This window comes from Akebia trifoliata, chromosome 12 (genome assembly GCF_017979445.1).
Source record: "Akebia trifoliata isolate Shusen 1 chromosome 12, ASM1797944v1, whole genome shotgun sequence".
Classification (NCBI taxonomy): Eukaryota; Viridiplantae; Streptophyta; class Magnoliopsida; order Ranunculales; family Lardizabalaceae; genus Akebia; species Akebia trifoliata.
Genome location: NC_141386.1, coordinates 31,835,816 through 31,846,825, shown reverse-complemented (window position 1 = coordinate 31,846,825; position 11,010 = coordinate 31,835,816).

Sequence of the window (11,010 nt, the reverse complement as noted above, 5' to 3'; positions counted from 1 at the left end):
ATGATTTGATCTCAAAACCTCTCCATTTTGAAGAGAGGAATTGATAAAAAATGATTTAAAAAAAAAATATAAGAATACATCTGATAAAATAATATATCATTCGGATCTTGACGGATATAGGAATGGAACTGTATTCGACCTGAATTCCACTTAGGTCAAGGGACATCAACCCATATCTGAATCATATTTTAATTTAGATATACTTGATAAAATCAAACCTGCTAAATTCGGATTCAGATCACACGGATTTCAAATGAAATCCTTACTATTTTAAACCCTACCCAAAATGCTAATTAGTAATCAATCGAAGCCCAAATCATAAACCAAAGCCATATGAGGCTTATCATTACAAAAGCATCTTGGCCCAAGCCCAGCCCAGCCCAGCCCAAATTGTTGGACCACTCAATTTCTTGAGAAGACAAAAAGAAAATTGCCTAGAATGTTTCTTGCTTAACATTTCAACCTCACATTTGTGGGTCAGTTGACAACAAAACATCTTAATATAGGCCTTTAGACTCATTTAAGACCCACCTTGATCTTTTATTGCCTCACTTTTTAAGACACACAAAACCAACTCTTCCATACCACAAACATCACATCCATCCTTACTTTAAGGATGTAGTTTCTTTAGAGGCTCTCCTTTAAGGCTGAAATTGCACCTCACATTGTCCCCAAAAATAACTTGTTCCGTTATTTCATGTAATTCTCATCCATCATTTTATTGAAGACCCTTCACATTCACCAAGGCCTCATCTTATCTTGTAGATTTGATTTATTTTTCTTTTTTGATAATCCCCTCATATAAATATGAAGAAACAAAATTGTGCATAGATTGGAACTAATTTACATAGATGGGATTTTGAAATAGATGACTAGAAAAACCAAAAAAAATATAATAATAAATAAATATATTCATTTAAAAAAGGGAGAATTACCAAATCGGTAGAGAAAATGTTGAAAATTCCAAAAAGGTAATTAAATATTTTATGTAGTTGGGGAAAAATTTGTTGTTTTACAAAACAGTAAATATTTTTTTCCACTTTTAAAAGTAAATTAGCAGTAAAAAAAAAAATGTGATGGTTTGATGGTGTGTGTCGTATGTATAAATTAATTTTAAATTATGAAAAAATCCCCTAAAATTATAAATTAATTTTGCAAATCCAGATGGGGCATGAATTGAAGACACAGATTTATTTCCATTGATATGATCTACTTTCCAATTAAGTACAAAAGGATTTAAGCTAATCAATGGACTCACCTGTCGAATAAGACATGTTAGACAATAATGAGACCATTAATTTGATCAAGAATGGGTCAACTCAAGAATCAATTAGCCAGATTGCAGACCCTACAACCAAGGAGACAGGTAGAATCCACATAATGTTTCTAATAGAATAATAAACCCACTAATTAGTAGGACAAAATTTGTCTTATCTTTAACTAATGAGTCGTGATAATATGACTCGCTAGGTGGTAAATTCAATCCACTCCTTGATGTGGACAAGTTTAGGAACCGTAGACTGATACATCTTGGGATACACATTTTTATGGGAAAGTGCAATCATGTATCCCAAGACGTACAAATCTATGATTCTCGGACTTGTCACGTCAGAAAGTTGATTGAGTATGCCTTCTGGCAAATCTTATAATCAAGACTCTTAACTAATTAGAAAGCCCGTTAAATCAATGGCATATAATTTAGGAGTTGATCTCACAAGTCTATACATGCTAAAGCCAAGACCATTAAGAGAGCCGTAAATCATTTGAGTAATGATAAATTGACTCCCCCCTTTAATAAACTCTCCCCATGTGGCTGTGCATAGAATCATAGATTTTTTTTTCCTCTGAATATACAACTATACATATTTATGAGGATGTGCATTTCTGTATCCCCAGAAAAAATATATAGTTCTCTGCACAACCATGGAGGGGAGGGTGGTGGGAGTTGTCAGAGGGGGAGTTAGAAAATCTCAACGCAAATCATTTTTCTAAGACAAAAGATCACGAGCCTTAGTCTATAGAAGAAGCAAAACTCTTTATTAACAATACTTGATTTATAGTTTCAATGATGATCATGTTAAGTACTCCAAATCTTCTGAAAGATTTGGACTTTTTAGTTCTATGGAAGATCAAGGTCACAAAGCCTTCTCTAAATCTTAGATAATTGTCTGAGAATACTCAAACTTTCTCTCTAAAGAAGATCAGTATCAAAAGTCCTCGAGATTTTGCATCATTTTATTAGATGACTCAAATCTCCAAGCCTCCATAAAAGATAAAGCTCACAAACTCTTCTCTAGAATAAAAGCCTCCATAACTAATAAATTGTGAAGCTTGAAGAGATTAAAAGGTCACACAAAACACAAAGTTCTAGAGAAGAACAAGTATTTCCATTCCTTCTCTCGAGAAGGTAAAGCCTCATACCCAATTGATAAAATGCAAAGTCAAAATCAATTGCATGCACTTACGGGGGATCCGGGGATTTCTAGGGCTTTTTGAATAAAAAAATAAGAGACACAAAGGGGATGGATGAAACTAGAAGCTGTGAGTTGCGATGTAAAGAAAGAGAGAGAGTGGGGAAGTGCTTATTACTGTTATTTTAAGAGTAATTTAAAAGAAAAAGTACTTAATTAATGGACAGGCAAGACTATCTGAATGCACCCTAAGTTCTATGGTAGTCTCTTAACAACCCAGTTAGTAAAATCTTCCTTTCTTAGCTTGCCCTCACCCGATAAAACCATGAATTCAAATAGTCTAGATTGAAGTTTCAAATTGTTGAGATCAACCATTCAAATCATCAATCTTGATAATTTGAATCGATTATTCATGTTTAAACATCAAGATTGACGATTGCAAGAGATCGATCTCATTGATTTAAATTGCCAATCTTAACAATTTGAATCATAGATCTCACCAAATTGAAAGGTGGTTAAGGGGACATTAAAAAAGATTTTTTTTTTATTTTACTAAATGAGCTATCAAGTTATCATGAAAAATTAGGGGGTGTTTTGAAAGCAATCCTCTGTCAGGATTTATTGAGCAATTTCCCCTATTTGAATTTTGAAATGCTAAAGCTATATCTCTAAGTATAGCTGAATCACTTAATTTTAATTTTTAAAAGAGAAAATTATTAAAAGAGAGTTAAATATTTTAATATTTAAAAAAAAATTATTTTTCAAAAATTATCAAAAACGAATTAAGTTGTTGGATAATCCAACGTTTTAAATGGAGGCCAAAATGCTAGGGGTGTTAAAGCAAGTTATTAAAGTGCTCGACAGTCGAACGCTTTAATCATTTAGAGGGCATTTTTGGTAAAACAATGAATTTAACACATTAAAACAATGGACAATCCAACGAGTTACTAAAACGTTGGACTATCTAACTACTGAATTCTATTTTTTTTTTAAATATTAAAATATTTAATTCTCTTTTAATAATTTTCCCTTTTCAAAAATATGTGATTATGTAATAGCTAGAGGGTGGGTCCCAAATACTAGAGGAATCCGTGGTGGACATAAAGAAGGACAAAACTGGAATTTGGCTTCAAGTGGAGGGGGGCCTGAAACAACCTTAGCTTTAGAGAAAAGATTCTTATCTTGTGGAGATCCCTTGGGATTTCAAATTGGCGGATTCTCCAAATAAATAAGCCAACGTTAAACTCAACAAAATATTTAAAAACATTACGATTGAAATTACCATAAAGCCCATTACTGTTAGGAACAGAACTTGCCCACCAATAGGTTGAGCAATGTAATAAAATTACAAAATATTTGCATCACAATTAAGAACGTCGCCTGGATATTGTTGGACCCAATATGAATGTGTGGAACTAATCCCGAGGGGTTGGTTAAGTGGCAATTTCGAGTCCAATAAACGGTGAGAGTTCATAGATTATGCGTTTGTTACTGAGTATGAGTAATGACTCCTCGAAGCACCCACCAAAAGGTACCCTCACTTACCTAGTGAGTGTGATGTGTGTGTGTTGCATGTGCCCGAGGGAGGGACCCATATGCCTTGGTCCAAGTCCTGAGTCATCTGATCCCACCAGTCAGACGTAAGTTCAGTTACCAGAGACGAGACAACTGACTTCTTGGAGCACTCTAATCCAATAATTGACCTCTCAATCAAAACTTTGGATTATATCTTGGAATCATCTTGAGGAAGGTAAGTTTAGGGTTAATAGTCCCGGAAACAGTAATTATGTGTATTCTAAGTAACAAACATCCGAGGATATAAAGGGGAGAATGCATGCTAAATAGATTTGCAAACAAGAAGAATGTAATTGACGATTATCAACATGTGTTCAAATGTATATAAAACATTTTTGTTAGGGTCAATAATTGGAAGAACGAATTATGACAATTTGTTGAATAAAAATGATTCAAACAAAACTAAATATGATATTGTCAAAAAAAACTTATAGAATTAAAAATCGCCAAATGTGCATAATTTTTATATAAATTCCTCAAAATCATGCATGCAGACCTTGAAGAAAGTTGAAAGAATTATTTAACAATCAAATTATTGAATTTTCTTCAAGAATGACATTGTGAATCTCGAGAAAATCGACTATTTGGAGCAGCAACACTGTCCCCTCCAACTTTGTTATCGAAGTAAACAAAAGAAGTATGGAGGTATTTGACTGAATTTCATAGAGAGTGATGAGCATCACATGCACAACTTACAACTTATAAGATAATCATATAATCATAAGTGCTGTGTACACACCAGATCATTTTGTCCCCTCTCCAGCAAACTTGTGGGAGAAGTCCACTTGACATGGACTTCAGTTCTCAAGAAGTTTCTCTGTACTACTCTCATACATATAGATGTTTGTATGATCCTTTTACATTGACCATTCGATTGATTAACCAAATATATAAAAAAAAAAAAAAAGATAAATTGAGGGAGATGGTTCAGTCAGCTATTCAAAATCAAAATTTATGGGGGGATTTGGGACTACTTTAATGGTACAGCTGGTGGGCCATAGTCTGTTGAAAAGGTAGCCCAACCAAACATTTATACTTAATTTAGGTTAGCCTATTCTTCTTGTTTGTTGTTCTTATTTATGGAGGTGGGATCAGGCAAAGATGTCCTTTTGTTTGAGAGCATCTCCAACTCACTCTTTAAAATTTTTCTCCAAATTGGCATCTTCTTCAAATTTGAAATGAAGAAGATGCTCACCTCCAAATCCCACCCCTTCTCTAAAACACTATTCATCCTTTAAAATAATACTTATTCACCGAAAAAATTGAAAAGAGAGGGGGATAAAAATGATATTTAAAACTTATTTTAGAGAAAAAAACAATGTTAAAAAAGATATTTATGGAAGACGGGAGATAAATGGGCATTTAAAAAATGTGAATAGTGATTTAGAGAGACCCTTCAAAACTATTCGAAATCTCTATATTAATTTGAAGATCGTGAACAATGATATAGAGGGACTTTCTCAAAGGAGATTGGTTAGAGTTAGGTTTAGACATCTCTCTCTCTATTTTAAAACTTTTAGAGATTAGTTGGACCTGTTCTGACATATATATAGGGAAATGTTCAGCAACAAACATTTTGGCAAAACATTTTTCAAAACATGGGTTAGAGGTTTTGGAATGGGCTGATTTTTGGTGAGGATGATCTCTACGGTGAGGAGATCATCCTCACCAAAAATCAGCCCATTCCAAAACTTCTAACCCCATCAAAAATGATTTACAAAAAATGAACGGTCCACGATATTTCAACTTGTAAACTGGGGTTAGAAATTTTGGAATGGGCTGATTTTTGGTGAGGATGATCTCCTCACCGTAGAGATCATCCTCACAAAAAATCAGCCCATTCCAAAACCTCTAACCCATGTTTTGAAAAATGTTTGCCAAAATGTTTGTTGCTGAACGGGACCCATATATATATATATGGGTGCCGGATATATATATATATATATATATATATATATATATATATATATATATATAGGGTCCCGTTCAATGGCCAACAATTTGGCAAAACATTTTGGCAAACACTTTTCAAAACATGGGTTAGAGGTCTTGGAATGGGCTGATTTTTGGTGAGGATGATCTCTACGGTGAGGAGATCATCATCACCAAAAATCAGCCCATTCCAAAACTTCTAACCCCATCAAAAATGATTTACAAAAAATGGACGGTTCACGATTTTTCAACTTGTAAACTGGGGCTAGAAGTTTTGGAATGAGCTGATTTTTGGTGAGGATGATCTCCTCACCGTAGAGATCATCCTCACCAAAAATCAGCCCATTCCAAGACCTCTAACTCATGTTTTGAAAAATGTGTTTGCCAAACTGTTGGCCATTGAACGCTACCTATATATATATATATATATATATATATGGGTCCTGATCGGCACCCAACCATTTACCTTACAATTTGCCCAATATGTTTTGTTATACATGGGTTAGAAGTTTTAGAATAGGCTGATTTTTTGTGAGGATGATCTCTATGGTGAAGAGATCATCCTCACCAAAAATCAGTCCATTCCAAAACTTCTAACTCCATCACAAATGGTTTACAAATAATGGACAGTCCACGATTTTTCAACTTGTAAATATGGGGTTAGAAGTTTTGGAATAGGCTGATTTTTGGTGATGATGATCTTCTCCGATTTTTGGTGAGAATGATCTTCTAACCAGAGAAGATCATCCTCACAAAAATCAGCCCATTCCAAAACTTCTAACCCATGTAGGACAAAACATGTTGGGCAAATTGTTGGGTAAATGGTTGGGTGCTGAACATTTCCCTATATATATATATATATATATATATATATAAATCTAAGATGATCGTGACTCAGTTGCCCCTCATCTCTGATCGTCGTGCCTAAGTCATTTTTTAGTATTATTTATTTACTTATTTTTATGATTGTTTTGGGAGCAAGAAAAGCTGCTAACATACTGAGTTCGATGAGTAGAGCAAATTACAGTTCGAAGAGTTGAGAACAACAATCATGTGTATCCCAAGCTACTTACGATTAATAATATAAAGGAAAACACATTCAAGGAATCTAAGAAAGAGAGAGCATTAATGTAATAAATTGACACGCGACCTGTACATGAAAGACATACTCAATAGGTCGAACCCCATGAAAACGAAGTGTACGATGACTATCAAATGAGACAAATTGATTTTGACATAACTATGTCTAATAGAATAAAAAACCAATAACCTCAATCTCAATCTCGTTGAGGAGAAGATTAATTTCAAAAGAAAAAAATTACATAATCTTTAATTTTAACTCTTTTTATTCTGTTAAAATTTTTACTAACTTAATTTTATATAATAATATAATTCAAATACAAGAAATAAATATATAACATTTGTAAATTTATCAATAAAAACAAAAGAACAATATCTTATCACTCTTAAAAGACAATTCACCACCACAATTATTGAATCCTTGGATGTGATTTTTCTATCTTAAAATAAAAAAAAAAAATTGGTGTGGGTCTAACCTAATAATTTCGATACTTTTGTCTTGGGAGGAAAAAGTTTCAACAAAAAGGGGTTTGATAATTAGCATTCTTATTGAATATTTAATATAGCCATTAAATTAAAGAGAGTTCCAAAAAAATCAAGGGCCACTTTAGTAAGGTGGATCTTAAAAATTTGTTAATTTCAATTCAGTAATTTAAAATCATATATTGATGTTGACGTGTCCATAACATCAACCAGGTCCTGATTAATGGGGGTCTCACGGGACATAATTTCAATTTAGAATTGCTATTGACACCCCAACTTTTGTTTATCACACCCAAATTTAAAATAAATCAAAACATACGTCCAAATTCCGGTTTTGGTACACTGTTGATTTTAATTCTCAAAACATGTATTTCAAGTGAATCCACCACTTTTATAATCAATGGATTCATAGATATTAAAAGTTACTAATTTATGGACATTAAAAGTGACGAAGTTCATAAGTTATAAAAATGAAGAATGCATGTTTTGGGAATTAAAATGAATAGTGTACCGAATTTGGAATTTCGTCGTATACAACTCAGGAAATGAAGATTCACCTTAAAGAAAATAAATGAATGATTAAGATAAGAAAAAGTTGAGGTGCCAATAGAGATTATATGAGTCTAATTGTAATTGTAAACAGCTACTAAAATTATTTGAACGAATGTTAATAATGTTTTGTAAATGTGTTGTATAGTGTGTTTTAATCTTTAATTGGGGTGTAAGTTATTAAGCTAGGGTGCCAATAGCAACTCTCTTTCAATTGTATGCTTCTGAGTCCAGGCCCATTAAAATTATCAAGATCGAGCAAGGCCCATTGACATTCTTAATTTCAATTCTGATCTTAAAAAGAAATCAACTTAAGCGAGCAATCATGAAGAAGAATACCATTGTAGGAGATAATATCTCGCTTGGGGAACCATGGATAAATTTAAATGATCCAATTATGTGTCAATTACGTATTGAGTTATTCTCACCTTGGTGATTAAAAAATAAAAAAAAGAGTAAAAAAGTAAAAAATCTATTCTAAATCACTAACCATGTAAAGCAATGTTTTAAAACCTAACCGTTGCTTGGATCGAATATTTGTCAAATCGGTACAACCACTGTCGGACCCTGATTCAACTCGGTTGGACCGATGATAGTTAAAAATACTTTAAAATATGTATACGTTTATTCAAACAATCGATTTAGTCCAATTTTTAAAACATTGATATAAAGGGAAAGGATTGAAAGACACATGAAAAATGACTCAAAGAGCTCCTTATTTAAAACAAAAATAGGGTTGGTTAAAGTATAAAGCCACTTAGGCAATTACCTAAGGCCCTACATTCATTGAAACCGCCCTAAGACTGCAACTTGGACGGGCAAAACTTGAAGCCGTTGGGTTGAACCCGACCTTGGGTCATGCCAGTTTGAACCTATTTAGCTTGGGTTCAGCCTCAGGTATGGATAACAAAAAAACATGCCAGACTCAAATAGGGTTGGGCGTGGGTATAGATATCGATCAATCCGATTTGTCTAAATTCGAATCCAAACTTAATATGATTATAATTTAAAAATATTTTTTATCTTGGTTTCTTTCACCTCTTTATCTGAGTCCTTCTGTGTACTTATGTATTATCACAGACCACGTGTCTGTCAATGAAAGGAAATTAATGAGTTTGGGATGATAGTCAAAACAACGCGATCCACATGCATGTACTGTTAAGAAAACATACGATCACACCCATAATTAAGATTCTATTAATTATACATACCATCAAAAGCGACGAATCATTCAAAATCGCATGCATCTTGACCGTTGGAAATCTCAAATGGGACTCATCAAATGATAGATCCCATTCACCTTAAGAAATCTGGATCATGGTCAAGTCTATTGTAGACTGCCTTCCATGAATTAGATGGTCTGAAATGGATATAAAGCTACACGTGATATTCGAAGGAAGTTAGTTTAGAATGACTCTTTATATTAATATATTAAATATAAAAATGTCTCATTTAGAATTTTTGCCTTAGGCCTCAACTTGTATCGAGCAGGCCGTGGACACAAAATCCCATGTTTGAATTTTATTATAGGGATGTGTAGTTATGTATAAATCTTAAAATAATGTCAGAATGATTTTACATGAGTTCAACAATCCATACCCCTATATAAAATAATAGTTATATTAAGTTGTCCAAAATAAAATTCAACTAATTTTTTGCAGAGGTTAGGATTCTCATACTAGATTAAAATTTAGTGAGGATGGCCCCTAGCCCTAGAATTTATATCACCTAACAAGATATCTGTACATGGAATAGTTACAAGTAAGAATACAAATGACTATGAGCATAATAGAATTTAAGTAAATGTTACTAATAGCTCGAAAGCTAGGGGTTCCATTATTTGCTTCCATATCAGGTCATCTGCTAACGAGCTTATGTGCTTCTCTCGAGGTTCCATGGCCAGTGGAGAAAGAAAGAGACCAGGATTCGCCTTCATTTCGCCTGGTCTCGATAGCGAGTTGAGGGCTGAAGAGAAATAGATGCCCTTCGAGGTGGACTCGAAAGAAGGGTTTTGTCGGGATTAGACCAGGAGATTAAATTTGAATAATTAAGGTGGAGATGTGCTTTTCAAATGTTTTGTGATTGGTGGAAAATTATAATAAAGTACTTATGAGATAAATAACCATTTTGTAAAGCACTCGCAAAATTTTATTTGATGCAAAAAAGTGGGAACTATCTTTAAATTGATTGAAGTTCTAGCCTTGATTGTATTAAAAACTAACTTAATAAATTTCTTTGTTAAAACTTGACATAAAGAGATGATCTTGACCATCAATTTATGTAATAATGACAATGGGAATGAAATAGTGTAATTGCCACCCAAAAAATGTAATAGATGATCTATTAATTTATCTATCATTAACAATGAGGGACCCATGCTAAGAGGAAGAGATATATTAGTGGATCTTCTTTAGAGATTCAAATGATTGTTTGGTGTAAATACATGAGAAGCGCTTAAAAGGTAAAAAATAGATAGAAGTGACATTATGATTCTACTAGTGATCGAGGAATCAGATGGAACTTCGAAATTATATAATTTTCAGATAACGTTGCTTTTTATAGGTCGTTAATGACTTAACTGCTTCTCAATAAGGTTTTTAGGATGTCTAATTATTATGACCAAACACAAGAATGATGACTTATTTAAAACAAAAATAAAAAATATATATATAAAAAAAAATGAGAAAAGAACCCACTAATTAATCTTCTTGATTTCTACAGCAACATAAGAAGAATGATACTAACCTACAAGGGTTAGGCATAGTGGCCAAGGCCTCCTTGAAAAAAAGTTAAAGGTCTTGAGTTCAAACCTCCTCATTGGTCATTCACAAGGATATATCTCGACTTACTTGGTATGTATGGTTTGTGGGGTATTGCATGTACCCACGTGGATTTGGGGCCTCACCCTTCCTAATCAAGTCTACCTTGTCAAAATAAAATAAAATAATAATAAATAAAGGGAAAATTATTAAAATAGAGT